Below are 26,462 nucleotides of genomic sequence, written 5' to 3' on the forward strand. Positions count from 1 at the left end.
AGTGATCTTTCTGGGAAAGTAGTCTGTAATAGGATATTCAATCATTTTTCTGGGTATAAATAAACTACTTCTCAATTTGACATTGTTAGAAGTCTTTACGGAGAAAGCCATACATAAACCCTTGAATTAAGTCAAAACAAGAATAATTTTGAAAGTGTGCCTCTATTTAGGGCTTTCAACAGCAAGAACATTAGAAGAACAATGTTTCTTACCCAACTTCAACCTTAGGAGCCTTTTTCCCTCTAATTTTCTGATTGTGTTCATTATATTACTTGTACATTGGCAGAAGTAACAAGTTTCTTCATTCTTTTTAATATGTAGGTTCTTGGCATTTTGTGAGAAATGCTCATTATGTTCACGTCTTTCTTCTAATGTTACCATTGTAGTCTACCATGAGCTTTTGTGATAGTCATGTAGTGATGAAGCAAACTCATAACAAATGGTGCATCTCTTCTATGCATATTTTCTCTGTCCCATTAAATCAGCATGGTAAGGATCCCATATCAGTTAAGGACACACACAGGAACTGGTTTCACATAGGGTTTATTGATGGCTTCTTCCCACTTCCCATTTCCAAATACATTATCACTCAAATTATATAACATGTAACATGATCTCTGTCATAAACCTTGCTCTGTTAATGAGGAAAAGGTTGTAAGAACAACCCAGGAAAATGTGGCTGGTTGAAAGTTGAGAAAAAAGAAAATTTCATTTGATTATTTGGTCTTATATTTTGCAGTTCTCTGGCAATTAATGTAACTTTATGCTGAACACAGTGCACTAGTGATTTCAGATTTCTGCTCAGTAGCCACAATTTTCTGTTACTTTAAGTGGAGAATTCACATGAATTCATTAAGCCCATTTCAATTTATTTAGACTATCTCATGTTAAAACAGTTTATTCTTTACTATATTGGTGGAAGTATCTTTCATTGTCAGAATCCCCCTCATAGTAAACTTACATACAATGTTATGTGGAACCTTCCACCATAATCATATAAAAAAATTATTCCATTCCACAAAATTAACATACCAGCCTTCCAAATACCCCAGGAGCCACCTTTACACATATATCTTTCTTCTTACACATACTGTCTGATCGAAAGTATCAGGAGGCCTATTTGTGACCATTTTTATGGGTGGACAAAGTGACCTCAAGCATTTGAAAGCAATCATCACCCCTGCGTCTCCTCTACCCACACTTGCCGTCAACACATCCTAATTCTTCCATGCACATATGATAGCTGTTAGTTCTTAGTTGGTTACCTAAATGTGCAACCAATTACAAATTACATGAACCTGACAACAAAAACAAAAACTGAAGATAGTCAGTTACTCATCTGTGGGTAACTGATTTGTGGTGAAAATGGTACACAAAAAAAAAAATCTTGTCTCAAGTGATTGAGCTATAGATATTTTTGTAGCATGTAGGTTCTAGATGAGATTTACACATACACACATATATTGTAAGATGATGATATCTGTTTTGTATGGCAAAAGCAGAAACAGGATCAGAGGCTACAAGAAGGCAACACAGAAACATTTTTCTTAAATCAAACCTCAAACTAGATGAATGAGGGTCTGATCCATAAGAAACAGTAATTTACACACTTCAGAAGATTCAGGCTATTCTAAGAAAACTTGACACAGCACACACTAAGTTAACTGAAGTAGAAATGCACAGACTGTGGAAGAGTGGTCATAGGCTTACTGATCATGCTTTGTGACATATAATTAATGACTGCTGCCTTCACTTAGTTACAACTAGAGAACAGGGTTGGGCCTAAGCTGCAAAATTCACTAACCTACATTCCTCAACATTTATCCCTTCCAGACACTTCTTGTTTTGCTCACCACAGCCAAGACTAGTGATTCTATTACTGATCAGAGTTGTAAAACAGCAAGAGGAATACACAAGAGTAAAATGCAACAACTGGGTGAACAAATGATAGCTACTGCTATTGAAAAGCCCCACAACTTTAGCAAGGAAACACAAAACTGCATAAGTAACTCCATTGTTGCCCATAGTGCAACATCAAATCTTTATAAATGTGTTGCATGTCAGAAGTTAGCACTCATCTGCATTAAGGCGCATGTGTCCTCATTTTCAGCATTTAATGTGATGTCCATGTACATTTTTGCATTTTTTGTATTGTGGAGATAAATAAAATGGTGACTGGCAACAGTAAACTTTTTGCTTCATTTAACATCAGTAACAGTTACTGTAAAGCCTAACCTAAAATGTTGACATTTAAATTTAGGAATTATGATCTTTTGATTTTGGCTTTCATTGCATCTCATCAACAATTTAAATGTTTTTTACTTCAGTTATTGAATTACATCATCATGAACTTATGTGGAAGAATCTATCAAATCCTTGATTGATAAAAATATTAAAATTTATGATGAAAAATGTTTTGATCAGTTTTCAAATTTAAAAAAGAAATTGTGGCCACTTGTAATGGAAAATCTGAACGAAACTGGAAGAAACAGTAGAAGTACATTGAGTCATGTAGTAGTGAAGAACAGTTTGGTGAATTAATTGAAATTTCACATTTTTTTCTTTGAAGTGCCAGCCTGTAGTGCTTGTGTTGAGACATTGTTCTTAATACAGCCACAATGGACAAAGGAGACAAACAGGTGACAGTTGAATGTGTCAATTTTGTGTGTGTCAACAAAAGGAACTTTTAAACAAGATGCAGTCCAGTGAAAATTACACACAGGATATGGGATCTAAAGTAAAGTAGGTATTGCTGATATGTAGGCTACAAATTTTTTATTTTGTTTGTTTCATACCTAATACAGCCATATGACATTATTTCTCATTTTTTAAATATGTTCTTTTCTGTTTTTCTCCTTCTTCTGCCTGTACCTTGGCATCACTTCTTTAAGGAAAGAACAAAAACATCATATTAAGTGTTAATGAACACTGGTTAAGTGGAGGTCAGTTGCATTTGTTAGTATCACCTGGCTTTGATTTAGTCACACGCTACTGTAGAAAAACACAACAGCATGGTGCAGCTTCATTATGTCTTAGTAGTGACCTAGATCTGCAAGACAGTGTCTTTAACATTGCTGATTACTGTAAAGAAAATGTGCATGAAGCAGCTGCAATGCTACTTCCAACAGTAAAACTCATAATAGTATGAGTATTGTGACAGTGAATTATTTACACAATTCTTAGGAAAAATGATCTTACACTTTGAAAAACTAGGCATATACAGAGTATTGATCTTTGGAGATATAAACACTGATATAAGGCTAAAGATATCAAAGCAGCATTATCTACAGCGTATGTTCAGATCACATGATCTATACTGCATTACAGACAGTCCAACAAGGCAGTTTTCCTGTCTTGATGTCATCACCAATGTTGAAAAAGATCTGTATGAGTTAGGGTTGCTTAGTACTTACATTCTTTCAGACGGTGAGGGTATTTGGTTAAAATTAAAAATTAATAAACTTATATCTGACAGCGTCAAATCAAGGCATATTAGGTTACTGTATGAACATAATACTGACAACTACAGGATAAAATTGCAGATGATTAGATGGTATTACATCGTGCTTGGAAGTGAGAACATTGAGGATGCATTTACAATATTTATCGATGTACTCAGATATTTTTAAGACCTATTGCACAAAGCTGTGAAAAGAAATATGGCAACAGCCTCACAACATGGTTCTATATCTGAGTGGTTGACACCCACTCTGCAGAGGCTTAGAACACTAGTTATGATTTGCTATGATAAATATAAAAAATGTGATACAGACAAAGCTAGTTACATTGAATTAAAGAGTAAATGCAAATCAGAATTCAGGTTACATAAGTGTAGAGCAAATGATAATTACATTAGTAAGTCCCACAGCAAGTGTAAAGCTGCTTTGAATGTTGTAAAGCTTGAACTGGGGAGAAGCAAGAATTATATAAGTGATGACTGTAATGTTAGTATCATATCAGATGAATCCAACACATATTTTAAGGCTTTTCACATGGATTTCTCTACTGCAACTGAGTCAAATAATAAACATAAATAGGATGTAAAGGTGCTATTTCTTACCTACAACATTCTGAACACATTTCTTCTACATGTGAATGGAAAGAGGTTCATTTAATTGATATCATGAAATCAACTGCAAAATTAAACAGCTCAAAAGCTGAAGAAATTTACAGTTTATGTAACTTTGTAATTAAATAATAGGAGACATAATAGTATACCCATATGTTTACTTGTAAATTGGATATTTACTTGTGGCTGTTTCCCAGCACGTTTAAAAATTGCAGTGATCACATCACTACTTAAAAGGTTAGAAAATTCATGTCCAAGTAATTATCAAGCAATTGCTGTATTACCTGTTCTGTTACTAGTAGTAGAACACTACATACAACTCCAAATCCTTAATCCTCTGTCTGCCAATGACATTCTTAGTGTTTCTCAATATGGATTCTGACCTGGGTTATTAACTGTGAAAGGCAGTACTCTGCCTTCAGGCCAGAAGTGGCCCATCGGGACCATCCGACCGCCGTGTCATACTCAGTTGAGGATGCGGATAGGGGCGTGTGGTCTCCTGGTCATTATGATGATTTGCTTTGACTGAAGCCGCTACTGTTCTGTCAAGTAGCTCCTCAATTGGCATCACGAGGCTGAGTGCACCCCGAAAAATGGCAACAGGGCATGGCGGCTGGATGGTCACCCATCCAAGTGCCGGCCACACCCGACAGTGCTTAACTTGGGTGATCTCACAGGCACCGGTGTATCCACTGTGGCAAGGCCATTGTCATTAACTGTGAAAACAGGGGAAATATTACTTCTTTCACTTTACCTGCATCTGAATCCAAACCTTCTGTCAATACCACACTTGTAGACCAGAGTAAAGCTTTTGACTCTGTCAGCCACAGAATTCTATTAAAAAGCTCTACTCATATGGTTTTATAATCCCTGCTTATATCTCATCTGAGTGATAGAAGACAGATTTTAAATTTTTACAAAAGCAAATAGGACACTCTGAGGGTAACAAGAAACGTCTCACAAGTTTCTGTGCTTGAACCCTTGCATTTCATAATGCATATAAATGATTTGTCCAATAAGATAACGCCATACTATATGCAGACATGACCACCTTTGTTACAGTTGATTGTGTCTTGGACACACTCAAGCAGAAAAGTGCAGAACAACTCACAGTATCCAGTTATGGTTCAGAGCAAACGAATTACAAATTAACTATTCTAAAATTGTCTATGTTCTTTTCAGTTTACGTTACAATAACTACTGCATTGCCTCAGTTAAGCTTCTTGGCATTCATCTTGATCCAAAATTAACTTGGGGAACTCACACTAAAGATGTATGTAAAGTTAAGCTCAAGTACCCTATCTGCTAACTAAACTTAGGACTTGGGTGCCTCTTTTCACAGCCATTTCACATAAGCAATACAGTTATGGGGCAACTAATCTGGAGCACAAACAGTTTTTATTTGTCAGATATAATCCATTAGGTGCTTTTCTGGAGTAAGAAACCATGTATCATGCAGACAATACTTTAAAAAGCTCAAAAGATTGGCAGTTGCAATACTGTTTATTCTCAGCTACTTGGTGCATATCAATGAAAACCAAGACATCCATAAATTGAGAGTCTATACATAACCATGAGACATGTGAAAAGTCAGGCAGATAATTAACATCTGGTTACAGCACATAAAAACACCCAGAACAGTTAGACGTCCATGGGGATACATTTATTTTATGTTTCTACCTACAGCACACAATTTACCACTGAATGCCATCAGAAATATAACAAAGAGGTGGCTTGAACAAAATACCTTCAATATGATAGAAGATTTTAAAATATGTAATAAAAGTAATCTAATTTACTAAAGCTGCTGTATGATACCACCACTAAATTACTTGAGCTGTTCTGAAAATGTTATTGTATCATACTATTGTGTTTAATTTTCATAGTCCACTTATAGTTAATTATTACAATGTATGTATGAAGCATATCTTGTTTATATTAGAAGGGCATGGATAAATATGGTCATAAGCAACATTCAACTAGTTTTGAGATACAGTAACTTTAAAGTTTCATGGAAGTATAAAAATGTTGAAGACAAAATAGACACTTCCTTCTTGCTTTTAATTGTACTTTAATACATTGCATACCATGTGTAAAATACAGCATCTTCATTCTGTCATGTAACATTAATTTGAGAGTTATTTTAATTATGATGTGGTCGAAAATAGCTTACGACTGTGTATCCCTGAAAATAGCTTGGAACACAAAATACGTTTCAAAGGGTTTACTTTGAAAATTATATAACAACTAGTAATTTTCAACAATTTTTGCACTTTCACATACACACATATGTAACAGATAGGTCAGTCTAATACTTTATTATACACTGTAAATGTGATATCAAGGAAGTTCTTCTACATCATCATCATTCACATTATTCCAGGCACATGACCGGAAAAAGCTTTCATAAGTTGCAAGTATGTATGCCATAAGAGACAGTATGTCATCAATCTTTTTCTGATTAATTTGAAGTGGCTTTCTGTATTTCATTGGCATGTGAAATGGATCTGGTTCAGCAGGTCTTCCTTTCCTCTTGCTACGTAGATCCACTGACATGAAGGTTCCTATATCTGAGTAGCATAGCTTCACACTTAGCGTGAAGGGAGCTTTATACTCAAACTTAAGTTGAGTCACTTCACTAAAATGAATGTGGTCTCCCAATCTGAATAGAGTGGGTATCAAGATTAATGACTTCAGATCGCCCAAGCTTCTGAAGTCTTGTCTGTGCATTTTTGTCACAATGAAATTTTTTGGCCTAGCAGATTTGACTACTTCTGCCCATTCATCTGGCATGTATACTATTGGACATCTGAAACTTCCTGGCAGATTAAAACTATGTGCCCGACCGAGACTCGAACTCGGGACCTTTGCCTTTCGCGGGCAAGTGCTCTACCAACTGAGCTACCGAAGCACGACTCACGCCCGGTACTCACAGCTTTACTTCTGCCAGTACCTCGTCTCCTACCTTCCAAACTTTACAGAAGCTCTCCTGCGAACCTTGCAGAACTAGCACTCCTGAAAGAAAGGATATTGCGGAGACATGGCTTAGCCACAGCCTGGGGGATGTTTCCAGAATGAGATTTTCACTCTGCAGCGGAGTGTGCGCTGATATGAAACTTCCTGGCAGATTAAAACTATGTGCCCGACCGAGACTCGAACTCGGGACCTTTGCCTTTCGCGGGCAAGTGCTCTACCAACTGAGCTACCGAAGCACGACTCACGCCCGGTACTCACAGCTTTACTTCTGCCAGTACCTCGTCTCCTACCTTCCAAACTTTACAGAAGCTCTCCTGCGAACCTTGCAGAACTAGCACTCCTGAAAGAAAGGATATTGCGGAGACATGGCTTAGCCACAGCCTGGGGGATGTTTCCAGAATGAGATTTTCACTCTGCAGCCGAGTTCGAGTCTCGGTCGGGCACATAGTTTTAATCTGCCAGGAAGTTTCATATCAGCGCACACTCCGCTGCAGAGTGAAAATCTCATTCTGGAAACATCCCCCAGGCTGTGGCTAAGCCATGTCTCCGCAATATCCTTTCTTTCAGGAGTGCTAGTTCTGCAAGGTTCGCAGGAGAGCTTCTGTAAAGTTTGGAAGGTAGGAGACGAGGTACTGGCAGAAGTAAAGCTGTGAGTACCGGGCGTGAGTCGTGCTTCGGTAGCTCAGTTGGTAGAGCACTTGCCCGCGAAAGGCAAAGGTCCCGAGTTCGAGTCTCGGTCGGGCACATAGTTTTAATCTGCCAGGAAGTTTCATATCAGCGCACACTCCGCTGCAGAGTGAAAATCTCATTCTGGAAACATCCCCCAGGCTGTGGCTAAGCCATGTCTCCGCAATATCCTTTCTTTCAGGAGTGCTAGTTCTGCAAGGTTCGCAGGAGAGCTTCTGTAAAGTTTGGAAGGTAGGAGACGAGGTACTGGCAGAAGTAAAGCTGTGAGTACCGGGCGTGAGTCGTGCTTCGGTAGCTCAGTTGGTAGAGCACTTGCCCGCGAAAGGCAAAGGTCCCGAGTTCGAGTCTCGGTCGGGCACATAGTTTTAATCTGCCAGGAAGTTTCATATCAGCGCACACTCCGCTGCAGAGTGAAAATCTCATTCTGGAAACATCCCCCAGGCTGTGGCTAAGCCATGTCTCCGCAATATCCTTTCTTTCAGGAGTGCTAGTTCTGCAAGGTTCGCAGGAGAGCTTCTGTAAAGTTTGGAAGGTAGGAGACGAGGTACTGGCAGAAGTAAAGCTGTGAGTACCGGGCGTGAGTCGTGCTTCGGTAGCTCAGTTGGTAGAGCACTTGCCCGCGAAAGGCAAAGGTCCCGAGTTCGAGTCTCGGTCGGGCACATAGTTTTAATCTGCCAGGAAGTTTCATATCAGCGCACACTCCGCTGCAGAGTGAAAATCTCATTCTGGAAACATCCCCCAGGCTGTGGCTAAGCCATGTCTCCGCAATATCCTTTCTTTCAGGAGTGCTAGTTCTGCAAGGTTCGCAGGAGAGCTTCTGTAAAGTTTGGAAGGTAGGAGACGAGGTACTGGCAGAAGTAAAGCTGTGAGTACCGGGCGTGAGTCGTGCTTCGGTAGCTCAGTTGGTAGAGCACTTGCCCGCAAAAGGCAAAGGTCCCGAGTTCGAGTCTCGGTCGGGCACATAGTTTTAATCTGCCAGGAAGTTTCATATCAGCGCACACTCCGCTGCAGAGTGAAAATCTCATTCTATTGGACATCTGTTTTTCACACAAATTTCAACGCGACCAAAATCACGATCACAAGGATGTCTAGTATGACCTACTATGGGAAAATAATGCTGCACAGAGTCCTTTCCGGGGCAATAAGAGACCAGTTCTCTTCAGGACCTTACAGTTATCTGTGCATATGTGGAGATTTTTGGCTTGAGTGTTAGTTATCTCCAAGTATTTTAATGAACAGCTCCCAACTTAATCTGTACCCCTTCCTCCCTCCTTCTCGCTCCACAGAAACATGTATCCCTTATTTGACCCACAATCATGTAGTTATACATCCATATTTTTCTCTTGTAGAATGCTGGGCCATCTGTTAGTTTTGGCATGGGAAACATTTGTTATGTGTCCATTGCTATTACATGTTTCTCTTTTACATTCACTTTAGCCAGAGAAGTTAAAGACATGATCATATTTTGCCCGCTATCAGTCTTTCATAGATGCAACTCGTGTTGTTTTTTCCTTTGTGTAATTTCTTCTGTACATAATTCTGGGTTACTCATTGCTATTAGAAAGGCATCACATGTTGAACATGTGTTGCTTTTCAGCAGTGTGAAGCCTATGTTAAATTCAGACACTAAAATTGCCCTGAATTTGTTTAGTGAGACAGTAGAGACACCCTTTTCCTTTCAGTATTGAGAGTATTTGTCCCAAAATAAATATGCAATTGTGAGATCACATCCAAAATATACTTTTTTGGGGCTCTGCTGCCTGCTATAGTGACTGTTATTTGTTATAGCACTAAGGAAGTCTCTGACCCCTTGCATGGCTTCCTCTTGAAATTTATGTGGATGATCTACATCTACATCTACATCGATACTCCGCAAGCCACCTGACGGTGTGTGGCGGAGGGTACCTTGAGTACCTCTGTTGGTTCTCCCTTCTATTCCAGTCTCGTATTGTTCGTGGAAAGAAGGATTGTCCGTATGCCTCTGTGTGGGCTCTAATCGCTCTGATTTTATCCTCATGGTCTCTTCGCGAGATATATGTAGGAGGGAGCAATATACTGCTTGACTCTTCGGCGAAGGTATGTTCTCGAAACTTTAACAAAAGCCCATACCGAGCTACTGAGCGTCTCTCCTGCAGAGTCTTCCACTGAGGTTTATCTATTATCTCCGTAACGCTTTCGCGATTACTAAATGATCCTGTAACGAAGCACGCTGCTCTCTGTTGGATCTTCTCTATATCTTCTATCAACCCTATCTGGTACGGATCCCACACTGCTGAGCAGTATTCAAGCAGTGGGCAAACAAGCGTACTGTAACCTACTTCCTTTGTTTTTGGATTGCATTTCCTTAGGATTCTTCCAATGAATCTCAGTCTGGTATCTGCTTTACCGACGATCAACTTTATTTGATCATTCCATTTTAAATCACTCCTAATGCGTACTCCCAGATAATTTATGGAATTAACTGCTTCCAGTTGCTGACCTGCTATTTTGTAGCTAAATGATAAGGGATCTATCTTTCTATGTATTTGCAGCACATTACACTTGTCTACATTGAGATTCAATTGCCATTCCCCGCACCATGCGTCAATTCGCTGCAGATCCTCCTGCATTTCAGTACAATTTTCCATTGTTACAACCTCTCGATACACCACAGCATCATCTGCAAAAAGCCTCAGTGAAGCTGATTGCCATGTTTGCCTGAAAGAAAAGAGTACGTTAGGTGATACATTACTTCGTGTTGTTAGTATACCTCAACATTAGTTTATTTGGTTAAGATGGATACCTTATAGTAAAATGTAATATACAGACCTCTTCCATCTTCTTTTGGAACTGTGCAACCCAACTCCATTTGCTGTTGGAAATCCCTCACTCCTCTTGTGTGGTTCTGTAAACCGTGAACCCTGAGGAAAGCTTGCTCATATACTATGATTTCCACTCAATTTACTTTCACAGTCTATGAAAATGTCACAGCTCTAGATGAAATTTGCTTTTTAGTCTTTTTCGGATAGCTCTGAAAGAAAGAAATGTGAAGCAGAGCAAGGTAAAGTAAATTTTTGACAGTTGGTCCATTCGTGTTTAAAAAAAAAAGTGGAATGAACCTTTGCTTTTTTGGTAACATTTGCATAGAACACATTAGGTAAGTATTCTGGGCATTAAAGTTTCCTACATTGCAAAATGAGTGGAAAATATTTTCTTCTTCTCCAATTAGTTTTTTATAGCACTTATGTGAACAACTACAGGGACTTCCCAAAGGTGCTGCCTCAACAGTCTCATTGGTTTTAGAAGACAGATACTGCTGACCCATGTTATGTCGGCATTTGGCCTTAATTTTTTTCCACTGATCAATATTACACTTTCTTTTTCTTGAAGAGCTTGGTTTCTAGGGTGATACTTCATTTCCTCTACTTATTTAAAGCTGTAATATGAATAGAAAAATAGTCACAGAACTTCCGTAAGATATAGTCACAAGCCACACAAATCATTAGATGCCGCTGAAGTGACACTTATAATAAAAATATTCTTAAAAGTTTGTAGCCATGAGAACTATATTATTAATGCAATCAGCAGTCATTAAAATTAGGCACTAAAGGTGTCTCATTAACACAAAAGGTGACGGTCAACTGTGAGAGCAATGTTACGACAAACAAAGTCACAAGCCACTGAACAATGATCAACAGTAAAAAATATTTTTATGTACTTACCAAAACATCTTCTGAACTAGTACTGTTGCTTGACGGACACAAAGACTCATCACCATCACTGACAAAAGTATCAGAATCCTCATTTACACTACTGTCACTCCCATATGTGCCTAGAACTTGTGAAGCATCTTCAGATGTATGTGAGCATTCAGCCATTTTGACATGGCTTGTGACTACATATCTTCTGAAAATGACACCAGGTGGCAGAGTGTAGAACTACACTATGTCATCACCTGATACCTGTCAGAGAAAGACAGAACTTCTTCAGTCAAAAATGAGGAGGGCATTGTTAAGAATGTGATAGTGTGAATATCTCTGTTTCGACAAAATGTGACTTATGACTATCCCTTTCTGACCCCTTCATCTGTTAAAATGTTTTTCTCAGCATGTGTATTGTGTTACACACACTGTTTCTCCTTTTGTCATTCTGCATAACACACTTACATTACTGAATATGTCCAGTATAAGTCATATATATTCCTTGAACACTTTAAAAATGTATGACTTGTTATATAGCTATCTAATATGTACGTAGCCATGTAAAATGCTGACATCAATTTCATGGAAAATGCTTAAAGATGGACCAATAGATCAAATCATGGTTGTACTGTGGTTGAAATTGTGTTAAGTAATAGATTGGTATTACTTATCTCAATATCTGGTAATTTCTGGCATTAATGACACACATTTTACCACCAGTTGTAATTAATTAGGCACAATTCCACAATTTTTTTATCATTAACTTTTTAGAATACCCAACAAAGCCATACAGAGAGCTCAAATTCAAAAGTTTCAGTACGAGTTCAGCAAAAATCACATGCTGCGCTGCAATCACTCTGTATCCAATCTTTTAATGACTACTAAAAGTATACTAAACTCTGTCCAAACAGGCATTGGAAGGCTTAACGGTACAGATCAGCCACCGTGTCATCCTCAGCCCACAGGCGTCACTTGATGTGGATGTGGAGGGGAATGTGGTCAGCACACCACTTTCCCAGCCATATGTCAGTTTATGAGACTGGAGCCACTACTTCTCAGTCAGGTAGCTCCTCAGTTTGCCTTACAAGGGCTGAGTGCATCCCACTTACCACAACGCTTGGCAGACTAGATGGTGATTTTAATGATTAGTACTGTACAAAATCAAATTAGACCTACATGCACAAAATATAAAATTTCATGGTGAATCTTGGTTTTGTGGGGGGTATGAATATTCACTAGTACTTCACTGGTGCCCAATGTTTATGCTTCCATAGACTTCGTATTCATAGATACAATGAATACCGCATTACAACATTATCGGACATGAAAAATTAAATGTCAAGGTGAATCATGACTTTGCGGGGCTAAAGCAAGGCAACACATTAAGTTCTACAGTTTGGTGAAATGTACAATTTGTGTCTTTTACAACTCCCAGCAGTTATTTGGCGAATATTTCTTTATTTTCTGCAATTATTTACTGACATATTAATAAGTTAATTTCCATTCGAATTGCGCTGAATATTTTCAGTGGTTGGTGGGAACTATGTTTGGTGGACTGTGCTGTTGAGACTCATCTTTGGAATGAAATGTATTTTTGGTCAAGGAAATAAGCAAACGTGGTACATGCTGCCATATTGGATGGAAGTTGAGAAACACTAGGTAACTGCATGACTGATGAGATGCCTTAGGCAATTCTCCAACCATTTAAACTGTTGGTATCATATTTCATGCCTGTCAAGGTTGAGATTCAAGATAAATTACCTAAACCAAGAGATTCTTAGCCCACAGCTGTAAAAGTCAATAAATTTCATTGCAAAGTTTTTAATTTTGTTACATGTCAGTATTCTTGCTGCTATAAATTATGAATCTGCTGCGTGTGTGTCTGCCCTCCCCCTGCCTCCCCAGCTCCCACCCTGAATACCTTCGTCCTTGCCAACCCTGATCCAAAATTCATAGATGCCCGCACCCTCACCCCTGAAATCCGAAAATTCATCCCCAGTGCACCCATTACCCAACTTATCCCTCTCAGAGACCCTGTTCTCATCAAGTCCTCCTCTCCCTCTTTCCATACTGATCTACTCTGGCACCTTCCATGCATCACCTTTGGCCCCCATGCATCCCTCACCCTTTCCTTACATCTTCCTCTCCTCGTCATCCCCAACCCCTTCATCGTCCGCCAGCCCTCACTGCCTTGATCACAAATCTCAGCCCTGCAATCATGAAGGCAGAGGTGTTGGCAGAACTGAACGCCCACCCGACCCTGAAAATCCGCTTGGCCCACCGTATTTACAACTCCTCCAGCCCTACCTGCCCCATGCGTATCTTTACTGAGTTTGCCTCCTCCATCAATCACCTCCTCACACAGGGAGCCCTAATTTTCAACTGCTGCCGCCCCATTGAGCCATTCCATTCCCCTCCACAATCCTATCGTTGCCAGTGCTGACTCCTGTACAATGACCACCAAACCCAAAACTGCAAGAACCCCTCTCCCCCACTTGTCCCCATTGTAAAGCCTCCCATTTCCTTAGACAGTGTCCTAACCTCACCTCTCCCCCTTCCTGTAACACCTGCAACTAACCCCACCCCACTTACTCCTCCAAATGCAAAGCAAAACCCCTCCTACCAACCGTGAGCTCACTGTCCCCGTTCACCACATCGACCCACCCATCAACCTCAACAATTCCCTCCACCGTCCCCCTGCAGCAGAAGACATCACCCAGTTTCTAACCATAGTCCAGCAGATCATCCGCCCCTTCCAGCACCCCCACACCCTCCAGCAGATTTCCCTCACCATCCGCAGTGTTTTCCATTTAAATACCTACACCACCTACTCCCACAACCAAGCCCACTTTACCTTCACCCGCCTCGACACCATCATTTAAGGCCCCATCTCCTTGGCCCACTTCCTTCCCACCTCCCACCGCCTGGTGCATCAAAAGTATTGTCTCCTCTACCTCAACACCACTCCCTCCCTGCCAACAAATACCTCTTCATGCATACTCTATCCCAGCACCACATTGACTCCTCCATCCTTAATGAAACCTTCCTCCAACCTTACCATGTTGTCCCCACTACTCCCTATCTCCTTCACCGCACCGACAATTCCCTTCCACTCGCCTGAGGTGGGGTCGCTATTGGCCATCTCAAGCATCTCCATGTTGGGCCACAACCCCTACCCAATGACCTGACTGAACACCTTCTCCTCATCATCTTTTTTCCCTCCCTCACCCACACCCTCAGCCTCACCTGTGCCACTATCTATACCTGTCCTGCAGCTCCTCTCCCCTGTTACTTCATTTCCCATGTTGACCATACCTTCTCAACCTATGTGATTGTCAACAATCTCAATGTTCCATTCACAGCTGTGACCCTGCCACCCTTTGGCAGTGACATCAGTTCCTTGCAACTCTCCACGATGATCTTGCTCCTCTCAACCACACTCATCCTGAAAGTAACTCTACCCCAGATGTTATCCTCACTTCCCCCAACCTCCTTGGTCGTATTGCCGTGGATGTCCTCGACCACATTGGTAGTGACCACCTCCCCATCCTTCTCATCATCTTCACTGCCTGTGGCCCCCTACGGCCCCCTGCCCAGCTGCCCTCCAAAGAACCATCCGCAACTACTGCCATGCTGACTGGGATGCCTACCGTGAATCCATTGCCTCACAGAATGAAAGCCACCCTCTCACCTTTCACAATCCCACTGACATCACCCATGCCTCTTCCTTCCTTCAGAAGACCATCACTGACGTTTTGGAGGCCCACATCCCTACCAGACTCATCCAACCTCACCACCTTAATCTTCCTCTGCAGGCTGTCCTCCTTCTCTGCAAATCCCACAGGCTCTACTGCTCCTTCCTCTCCACTCATGACTGGGGTACACTCATCCACCACCGGCAATTACAGCAACACATCTGGAACGTCCTTACAGCAAAGAAACGCCAGGACTGGCCCCAGACATGCACATGCCACAACTCTATCTTCCCTGTCAAGTCCTCTAAATACTGGTCAGCCATCCACCACCTTACTGGTAGCCATCCCACAGCGCAATACCCTATTCTCCATGACAATCACCCCTCCCTGACAACCTTAGTAAGGCTAACCATTTTGCTTCTCACCTCTCTGAGGTCTTCTCCATTCCTGAAAATCCCCATTTTGATTACTCCCTCTTTCCCACCATGATTGATCATACTGATACCTCTGTCCCACCTCTTGCCCCTAGTTTCCAGTACCTGGATCAGTTACACCCCACAGACATCAACACTCCCATCACTGCACATGACATCACACTCATCCTCTGCTCCAAGTGCAACACTGCCCCTGGTCATGATGGCGTCACCTACTGCCACCTCAAGGAATCCCTCCCGTCCTTTCTGGCTATCTTAGCTACCCTGTACACCGTCCTCCTCTCCAGCTCCTTAAATATACAAATCTTCTTTCCCTCCAACTTAACTTCTGTTGCTCCACTATCTTTGTTTCCTTGTACCTCCAGAATGCCTATGACCATGTCTGGCATCCTGGGCTCCTCTTCAAACTCCAGACCTATGCTCTTCCTATCAATTTCGGCCATCTTGTTGCTTCCTTCCTCTCCCGTTGTCCCTTCTGTGTCACTATCCACAATTCCAACTCCCGTACTGTCTATCCCTCCACTGGCATGCCCCAAGGCTCCATCCTTTCCCATCTTTTCTATCTCCTGTACACTGCTGATGTGCCAAAACCTCCCCCGCCTGTTCATCTCCTCCAATTTGCTGATGACACCACCTTCCTAGCCCTTCATCGTATGCTTCGAAAGTCCCAACATACCCTCCAAACCTACCTTGACCAGATCACCACTTGGTGCAACTAGTTTCCTTCATATCAACTCCTACAAGACCCAGGTGATCATCATAGGTCGCACCACCAGCTCCTTCCATCTCCAGATTTCTACCTTACCATTTATGGTCGTCTTATCCACCTCACACCTACCCTCAAATACCTTGGCCTCACCCCTGACCCCCACCTCACCTGGACTCCCCATCTCCCTACAATCCAACACAAAGCCCACAACAGACTCCACCTCCTGAAACTCCTGTCTGGCTGGACATGGGGACTGCATCCCTCCACCATCCCTCACACCTTCACTTCTACAAATCCTTGACCCACCCCATCCTTTGTTATGCCAGTGTTGCTTAGATTTTCGCCTCTCCCAGGTTCTATAAAGACCTCCAAATCCTAGAATGCCATATCCGCCTTCCAACCGCCACACGCATCCTCTACAACCTCAGCCCCTTACCCCACCTTTTCCTTTTCCTTTTCCTTTTCCATTTCCATTTCCTTTTCCTTTTCCTTTTCCTTTTCCTTTTCCTTTTCCTTTTCCTTTTCCTTTTCCTTTTCCTTTTCCTTTTCCTTTTCCTTTTCCTTTTCCTTTTCCTTTTCCTTGAACACATCCACACCCTGTATGTTCCCTGCTAACTCAATTCCTCGCAGCCGGTCGGAATGGCTGAGCAGTTGTAGGCATATCAGTCTGGAACCATGTGACCTCTACGGTTACAGGTTCGAATCCTGCCTTGGGCATGGATGTGTGTGATTTCTTTAGGTTAGTTAGGTTTAAGTAGTTCTAAGTTCTAGGGGACTGTTGACCTCCGATGTTAAGTCCCATAGTGCTCAGAGACATTTGAACCATTTCAATCCCTCACACCCTCTGTTATCCCCCTTCCTCTCCACCCCCAGCCAGTTGCCGTGCATTTACTGTTTTGTCCCACCCTCTCTCCATCTCCACACCCTTCACCTTCTTTCCCAACACAACTTCCAGCACCTACCCCTCCCGGATGATGAGCTTTGCCCTAAAATCTACCACTCCTACCAACTCTAACCCCACCTTCCTCCTCAGGGCTCCCTCTCCTCCCCCTTACTTCCCCTGAGCAGGTTTCCCCCTCCTACACCCCACCATCTCCAGTGATCGCCTTCAGTGTCTCTGCACTCCCTACTGCCTGTCCCATCTCCTGCCTCTTGGTGCTCCCCCTGTCCCTCCCCGTTCTTCTCTTCATCCTGCCCTCATCATCCATCCCCCCTTTTTCCCTCCTCTACCTCCTGTCCCTCGGCAGGACCCTACCAGTGGTTTTTTTAATTCTTTGTGAGTGTTCCATCGTTTCCAGTGGTTTATTTTTTAAGTGTCTCACTCTGTGTGATTTTTATACTGTGGCTGACTTTTAACTTGTGTTTGACTCCTGTGATTTTAAGTGTGCAACAAATTGCCAGCTGTATTCTTTTAACATTATGTCAACTATTTAACTGTCACCCCTGTGCATGTCCCTGTATTAGTGTATATCTTAGCTCTCATCGTCTCCATTTGCTGGGTTTTTTATGTTCCCCTTTTATCACCCCCCCTTTTTTTTTTTGTTCCCATCTCATGTATGTTTGGCTGCAGAGCAGTGGACTGTGCCCTGCAAGCCCTCCCCTGCCCATGGGGCAGAAGTATGACATTACAGTAAAGAACTGGATGCATTTGAAAGTAGTAGTAATAGTACTTCTAGTAGTACATAAATGTGGCAAATTTTAACTCCACCTGTGGTTTTTATAGAGTGAGTTGAATTACTCAACAGGTACCGTTTCCAGTCTCAAGCCTGGGGAAAAGGGGGAGGGGGGGGGGGGTTTGACAGCATAAGAGCCGTAAAATAATTTGCCACATAATATCTAGTGGTGCTTGCTAAGGTCCATTTCATTAGTTGTGATAAGATCGTTTACATTCAATTTTTGCACACATCTTCATCTTATTACCACAATGGAAACACTAGCAAATAAAGCAATTACCCAGCCCCATCAGCAAATATCACAATTTACCTTCGTCATTGTTGTCACTTAGAATATCATGCAGACATGAGTCACAGTTTGCCAGGTCACTTCAAAGGAAACCCAAATGCCTCTAGGCTAAACTATTACCTTACAGTAACACTTTTCATGGTTAAACACTATTATTTGTATCAGTAGAAACAACAGTTAAGAGTGAACAGCCCATACACCTCCATGCTTGTGACAACAGGTCATGCAATTATTTATGGTGTCAATGTGGGAGCTATGTTCTTGCCTGTAAAGAGACTGCTTCGTCAGGATGGAAGGTTAGGGTGCTTAGTTTTTTAATACAGAAAAAAATCATGGAAGAAATGGACTCCTTTCCTGCATGTAGAAAGTATGAATTAATGTTCTGTCTTAGGTCTTGAATTTCTAGTACCGTAAGGGAGTAAGTGTAAAAAAATATTTTTGACCAATGTTGAGAATCGTGACATAAGCTGCTACAAAGTTTAACTTGAGTTCATGTTTACAAACGTGGTATAATTTCTAACCCCTCTGTTATGTGTGCAGGTGTCTTGACTGCATTTCCAGTCAAGTGATGCAGCAAGCAAAGTGCTAATGGTAGCTAAACTGGAGAAAATTACTCTAATCCTTAAAACCATTCCTGTCTGATGAAAGGTTTGTTTTCTAGTTTATGAGTAAATTAGGCCCTATTGGTGATTTCCAAGTGTTGTTAACCACCTTCCCTCTCACCAGCTTTTATTAGTTGAGAAATTAACAATTCTACACTGAAAGTAACATGGCTATTAACAATAACAGTAGAATGTTGCTTACAGCAATCATGACTTTCCAGATGCAGTTCCTACTCAGACTCCTGGCTGCCCACTGTATGCATCTGCTTCATCATCATCTGGGAGAGGACATCTCATTGGCACAGATCTAAGGTAACACTTAGAGTACCTACATTCCCAGCTGATGAGTGTCATAACTTAAAAGTAAATGTTAAAAACTAAATTCATTACATGACCCAAAGAGGATGTTAAATATGTTATGAGTCACTTATTCAGCATGGTAATAATTCCATTTCTCTCTTGATTGTGAAACGCATACCATAGGTTACCCCAAAATTATCACATATGTATATAGCTATTAGTAAAAATTAGATATAGATATGTTAAGGTTGTTTGTATGCAGGTAGATGCAGGTGTGTTGAGGTTGATTACATGCCAGAGAAAAGAATGGGAAGTACAGATCTTCTAGTTAAAGAGTCACCATTTTAATATGATTTCTTAAGTATACTAGGGTCAACTTGAGGAAACAAACAAAAAGTTTAGCCGTGCAGATTATTGTAGTAGTGGAGAAACATTCCCTCTTGGAAATACACTTGGCCTACTGTAAAATAGTTTGCTGTAGCTGCCAGATACGTAAGCAAGCATAAAATGTTTGCTAGTTTGTTGAACTGCTGCAGATGTAGAGCGAGGTATACATGTAACTCGACATGAAACCCACAGTGGAGAAATTGTGCTTATTTATTTATTTTTTCATCAATGTCATCATGAATAAAGCTGAAACCCAACCATTTTGTAGAAACCACCTCAGAGACTTAGGGATTCATACACTTCCAAGTCCTACTCCCTAATAGTACTTCAAATAAAGGGAGCTCCAGGTAGAAATATCAACAATGTAGGAAAAGACAGACTGCTACTCACTGTAAAGAAGACACTTCAAGTTGCAGACAGGCACAATTCAGACACTCACATGTAGCTTTCTTTTAAACACGCCCCCCCCCCCCCCCCCCCCCAGCATCTCAGCCCAAGATGCTGGAGTTGAGGAGTTCCCTAACATGGTATTTGAGATTAATAAAAAGAGAGAATTTGGGATGAGCTAAGCAGTTCACAATGAAAAGACTAGAATAGCAATAATTTTCTTCTAGACTTTTTATCCCTCTGGAGGGATGAGAATGGAGTTTTATATTTTGGAGCAAAATCTATAACAAGTTTCTAACCAGTTGTAGGCAGGAAATTTAACATCACCAAAAATTTAAAAAGAAAGTAAAAGAAAATCCCGTTAGCCACTCCTACATCTCATCAGCATACTTCAACTCAAGAATCTAACTTCTGCATATCTCTTAATGCAGGGTGTCCCACATAAAACCATTACACCTCATGCTGAGATGAAATTAACAATGAACTGACTAAAAAAGAATAGATAATAGTAACATAAAAACATGCAGTTACCTAATTATAAGATCAGCTGGAAGTGGTGGCCATGGGCATCCAGTAATTACTGATGATGTGATGAAGATACCACCAACACACTGTAATTCTGCATGCTTGATGTTGTTAATTTCTTTAGTAATGTTCTGTTTAAAATTGTCTATTGTGTGAAGATTGTCAGCATACAATTTGCTTTTTAGAGTGCCCATTAACTAAAATTGTTCAATGTTAAAGTGGAGACTTTCATTGGATGTGTGAGCAATTGCTCCTTCTTTTTGGAATATTGCATACAGTTTCTCTGTAATTGTTAATTGTGCACAGAAAGTATAACGGATCCCTGGATATCTGGGACTGTTTATGGTGTAATTGAAAAATATGTGACCAATAATGTGCTTGCCAGACAACGCACACCAAGCATCTTCATCTGTGAGTGAAGAGATTCTTTGTGTAGAATATGTGGAATGCCCTGTGACCAGTATCTGCAATTCTGGTAGTTTCCATAACTTGACCAATGAAATCAGGCCTTGTCTGTTATGAAATAAAACAAGGTGTCTAGGAACCCAATAGCTACTGATGTTAACAGCCAGTTAAATAATGAAGCAATTTTTTTCTGATCTTGATATTTTAACTGTTGCATCACAGTCATACAACAGGCTTTTGATTTCATATCTTTTAGTAATGATGCACAAAATACACCAACCTGATGTGATAGCCTCCTTACTTACTTGCAGGAACTTCTTGTAATGTCCATGCAAATTCTGTCTGTAGTTTCAGGGGTCCTCATTGTCATTTGTCTGTTCTTCCACAAATTCTAAATGGATCCTACAATCCACCAGTTCTTGTACAGGTCTTGACTAGTGCTAGTCGTTGGGGTCTGCTACCAGGATACTTCGCTTGAAACATTTCTTTACATTCCTTGATGGAGCCTATCTTTAGATAACACACCACAATATCAATTCACTGTTCTAATGCAAACTTCCCCATTCCTGTAACAACTCAGCAATATGAGCATCTCTCAATAACTGACACACAGACGCACTACTGCACTCAACTTTCCGACAAAGTATAAGGTGGCCAACTTTTGGCACAGTGTTGCCTGTTCATAAGCATGTATCTGGTGGGCTTGGATTAATGTGTGCAATGGCATGATAGGCTAACATTGATGCAGATTAACTCAGAAATGGTGCGATATGTTACATTTTTTCTTAATGTTTATTTCTCAGCTCAACCTACCCTGCAACACTTCAAGCTTTTCCGACTGTTTTAACCACCCTTTGTGAAGTACTATCAAAGTAATTACATACTTATTGGTTTGAGTAGATTAGCTCTAGTCGTATTTTGTTGTTAGTGCAGTCAATAGTGTAATTTATTTATTTATTCATCCAGGGATCACCTTACAGAGCTATAGGTCTTTCATTCTAATAAAATGAAAATAAATTGATCCAAAATAGACATACACACAGGATATGTAGGTACACTTTTATGAGGACATGACAGATGGTTGACCATAGACTTGATGAAGGAACCCAACCAGCATTTGCCTGAAATGATTTAGGAAAACTGAAGTCAGGATTGCCAAATGGATCAAATTCCATCTTCACAAGCATGAGTTTGGTGTCTTAAGAGCTGTGCTGCGTCATTTGGCTGGTTCCTATTGTCGACTGTTCATTGATTTATACACAGTTTGCTCCAGATAACTTATGAGATTGAGCTTTAGTGCAACCACAATGGGTGGTTCTTGAAGAGGGGCAGCAAACTTATTAGTAGTCACAGGGGCAAGAATCTGCATAACTGACTGGTCTGGCCCTCTAACATTAGACAATGTGGTCCTGCTGTGCTGGTATTGCAAACAACTGAAAGCAAGGGGAAACTCAAGCTGTGACTTTCTTCCTCTGATACACAAATGAAGTGGTTTGCGCAGGTCGAGACAAGGATGGGGCTTGCATTGTTAACGGTTTCAAGCAACAGTTGCGCATACACATCCTTTGCACCTGATGAAAGCATGTATCCCACAAATTACCTATCTTCCTTGCTTGTGTAGAACTTGTCACTCACCACACCACCATCAGCCCCCCAGGGGGTCCACAACTCTTTTGTGGATACATGCGTAGCGAGCACGGGACCCCGAGCTAATGTGGCCTTCCTTCCTTTCCGGGCTGCATACCTTCTCTTTCCTCATCCTTCCCCATGCCCCATCTTGGCCCCTCCTCCCCTCACCTCTGGCTCTTTCCTTCCCTTTCTCACCATCTGGGAGTATGGTTTGTGCCTACGTCCGGAGACAGACGCTCGAAAATGTAACGCATTCTTTGCCTTCTTTGCTTGTATGTCTTCTTCCTTCCTTTGTCCTTCTCTTTTCCTTACCTCTTCTCTTTACCCTTTTCTCCGCTGCGGCGTTTGAGACCTCTCTTCTTTCCTTTCCTTTCTCTTTCTTCCTCCCTGTGCGTGTCTGAAGGCCGACCCATGCATTTTTGTGCATAGCCGGTGACGGGTAATGCATAATTCCCTGTCCCGGGTAGACAGGTAGGACACGTACGTACCCCCTGGTAACGGCCAGGCCCAGGGAGGGGTGATTACCCGAGCTTATACCTTCCAAAAGTGCCGATTGGTCCCTCCGTCCGTTTGTCGGGAGGTGTGACCTGAGGTGTGAACAATCACCTAAGGCGGGAGTGCCCTCAGAGTGGGCTCCCACAAGGGAGGAGCGCGCCATCGGAGACGCCGGTAATCATGGGGGATTCTTCCGCAATGGTTTCCTCACCTTCCACTATGTCTGCTCACAAGCGTAAGTATACTGAGTCTCAGCCACAGACGGTTCTTCCATCATTGCCACAGTTCCTTGTCGTTTCTCGGTCTGACAAAGGTCACGACTTCTCCACAGTCAACCCTTTCATTATTCAGAAAGGTGTCGACGCAATTGCAGGTCCTGTAAAGTCTTGTTCCAGATTACGGAATGGCACCTGGTTGTTAGAAACAGTCAGTGCTTCCAGGCACAAAAATTGCTGCGTACTTCACTGCTCCACACCTTCCCTGTCCAGGTTGAAGCGCACCGTACTTTAAATTCCTCGCGTGGAGTCGTTTATACATGCTCCCTCAATGGATTGTCTGACGAAGAAATTCAGCACTACCTGTCTGACCAGGGCGTAACGGCTGTTCATAGAGTTATGAAAAGGGTTGACACGAACATCATTCCAACCCACACTGTCTTCTTGACATTGGACAAAGTTCAACTTCCATCGAAAATCAAAGCAGGCTATGAGATAATTTCCGTTCGCCCTTACGTCCCAAACCCTATGCGTTGCTATCGGTGTCAGCGGTTCAAACACACCAGCCAGTCCTGTTCCAATCCGGCCAAATGTGTTACGTGTGGCAAGGATGCCCATGAGGGTGCTTGTCCACCTCCATCCCCTCGCTGCATCAACTGTATGGGTGACCACGCTGCTTCCTCTCGAGATTGCCCCGTTTTTAAGGACGAAAAGCTCATCCAGGAAATCAGAGTGAAGGAAAAGGTGTCGACCTTTGCTGCTCGAAAATTATTCGCCAGTCGACAGCCCAATATGCCTCCGACAGGAAAATACAGCACTGTCCTTGCTTCTCCTCGGCCAACAAAGGAGGCGGCCATGCAGACTTGCGACCTCACCTTTAGTGCCACGGTCGTCAGATTGGCCAGCGCAAAGATTGCCCGTTCAACCTCACCACTTTCCCCTGCCCACTCTATGGCTCACCCTTCATCGGGTTCTGCTAAATCTCGAGCCCAAAAGTCAGACACCAAGACTTCGACAAAAGAGCATACTCGTGAAGATTTTTTACGTACCCCAACTTCACAACCATTGGTTCCTCCTTCATCTAAACATCATAATTCCAAGAAGGCTACAAAGAAACCCAGTTCATCTCCTTCTCCGCCAAGGCGTGTCCCATCTACAGCACCACCTGGCGGAAATCGCCCTTGGCCGTCTTCTGTGTCGCCGAGGCGCACTGCTGGCGGCCGATCAACCGGCCGACCGCTGGTGGCAGGAGCTGCTCCTGAACAACCGTTGGATCAGGATCTTCTGCCTTCGGCTGAATGCCATTTCATGCTGTCGGTCGCAAGCTCTGAGCAGTCGTTGAGTTGACAGCAACCTTGGTCACATTCCTCCATTTTCTGTTCACCCTATGTTCATTATCCACTGGAATATCCGCGGCATTCGAGCCAATCAGGATGAATTGTCGATCCTCTTATGATCCTACTCGCCGGTCATCTTCTGTCTTCAGGAAACAAAGCTGCGTCCCCATGACCGCTTTGTTCTTCCTCATTTTCAGTCCGTCCGATATGATCTCCCCTCTGTTGAAGGCACTCCAGCCCATGGAGGACTCATGATTCTTCTCCATGATACTCTCCATTATCACCCAATCCCCTTAAACACTTCCTTCCAAGCTGTCGCCGTCCGTCTTTCCCTTTCTGGATACACGTTCTCTCTTTGTACTGTGTACATTCCATCGTCCACACCAATGGCACGAGCTGATCCACTTCATCTTCTTGGTCAGCTTCCACCTCCCTATTTGCTGGTTGGGGACTTCAATGCCCACCACCCGCTTTGGGGATCTCCACATTCTTGCCCACGTGGCTCACTATTGCTAGACGTCTTCCACCAAGTGGATCTAGTTTGCCTCAACACTGGGGTCCCTACATTTTTGTCTGCCTCCACGACAAATTTATCTCATTTGGACCTTGCGGTCGGTACTGTTCCGCTAGCTCGGCGCTTCGAATGGTTCGCCCTTGATGATACACACTCGAGTGACCACTTCCCATGTGTCCTTGAACTGCAGCCTCAACTGCCATATATGCGCCAGAGACGCTGGAAGTTTGCTCAGGCCGACTGGACGCTTTTTTCGTCTCTAGCGACATTCGATGACCATCACTTTCCCAGCGTCGACGATGAGGTCACACACATTACCGACGTTATTCTTACAGCTGCGGAACGTTCAATACCATGCACCTCCGAATTGCCCCGGCACCCCCCAATTCCTTGGTGGAACGAGGCATGCCGTGACACAATACGTGAGCGGCGACGTGCTCTCCGCATTTTCCGCCACCATCCTACTTTGGCCAACTGTATCCGCTATAAGCAGTTCCGAGTGCGATGCCGTCATGTCATCCGTGATAGCAAGAAGGCAAGCTGGAAATTCTTTATTAGCTCATTTAACACCTTCACTCCCTCCTCGGAAGTTTGGAGTCGGCTTCGACGGTTCTCAGGCGCACCTAGTTTCTCCCCGGTCTCTGGGCTCACTGTCGCGCATGATACATTAGTGGACCCCGTCGCAATTTCTAACTCATTGGGTCAGCACTTTGCTGAGATTTCGAGCTCTTCAAATTACCCGCCAGTGTTTCTCCCGAAGAAACGTGCAGCGGAAGTGCGACCTCTTGCTTTCTCCTCTCAAAATCGTGAAAGCTACAATACTGTTTTCTCCATGCGGGAACTCCAACATGCACTCTCTTCTTCTCGCTCCTCCGTCCCAGGACCGGATGGTATCCACATCCAAATGTTGCTGCAATTATCAACCCGTAGTCTGCGTTACCTCCTTCGCCTTTATAATCGCATTTGGACCGACAGTACTTTTCCCAGACGATGGCGGGAAGCTATCGTCGTTCCTGTTCCGAAACCTGGAAAGGACAAATATCTCCCATCTAGCTATCGCCCCATTTCTCTCATGAGTAGTGTCTGTAAGGTTTTGGAGCGTATGGTGAATTACCGTTTAGCTTGGTGGTTGGAATCCCGCAGTCTTTTAACACCTGCCCAATGCGGATTCTGAAAGCATCGTTCTGCAGTTGACCATCTTGTTGCTCTCTCCACTTATATCATGAATAATTTTCTCCGGAAACGCCAAACAGTAGCAATATTTTTTGATCTGGAGAGAGCATACGATACCTGTTGGAGGACAGGTATCCTCCGCATACTGTTCTCTTGGGCTTTCGAGGTCGGCTGCCCCTTTTTCTTCGCGAATTTGTGGCAGAGCGCACATTTAGGGTGCGGGTGAACACTACTCTCTCCCATACTTTCTCCCAAGAAAACGGGGTACCCCAGGGCTCCGT

At 42.6% G+C, this 26,462-nt stretch overlaps 1 non-coding gene across 1 annotated transcript; it reads left to right on the forward strand.

Moving 5' to 3' along the window:
* Window positions 1–8,618: 8,618 nt before the first annotated feature.
* On the forward strand, window positions 8,619–8,693 carry Trnal-caa (transfer RNA leucine (anticodon CAA)). The gene has a single exon. It is a non-coding gene; the product is annotated as a tRNA-Leu (tRNA).
* Window positions 8,694–26,462: the final 17,769 nt, after the last annotated feature.

The sequence above is a fragment of the Schistocerca cancellata genome, chromosome 4, assembly GCF_023864275.1.
Source record: "Schistocerca cancellata isolate TAMUIC-IGC-003103 chromosome 4, iqSchCanc2.1, whole genome shotgun sequence".
Lineage (NCBI taxonomy): Eukaryota > Metazoa > Arthropoda > Insecta > Orthoptera > Acrididae > Schistocerca > Schistocerca cancellata.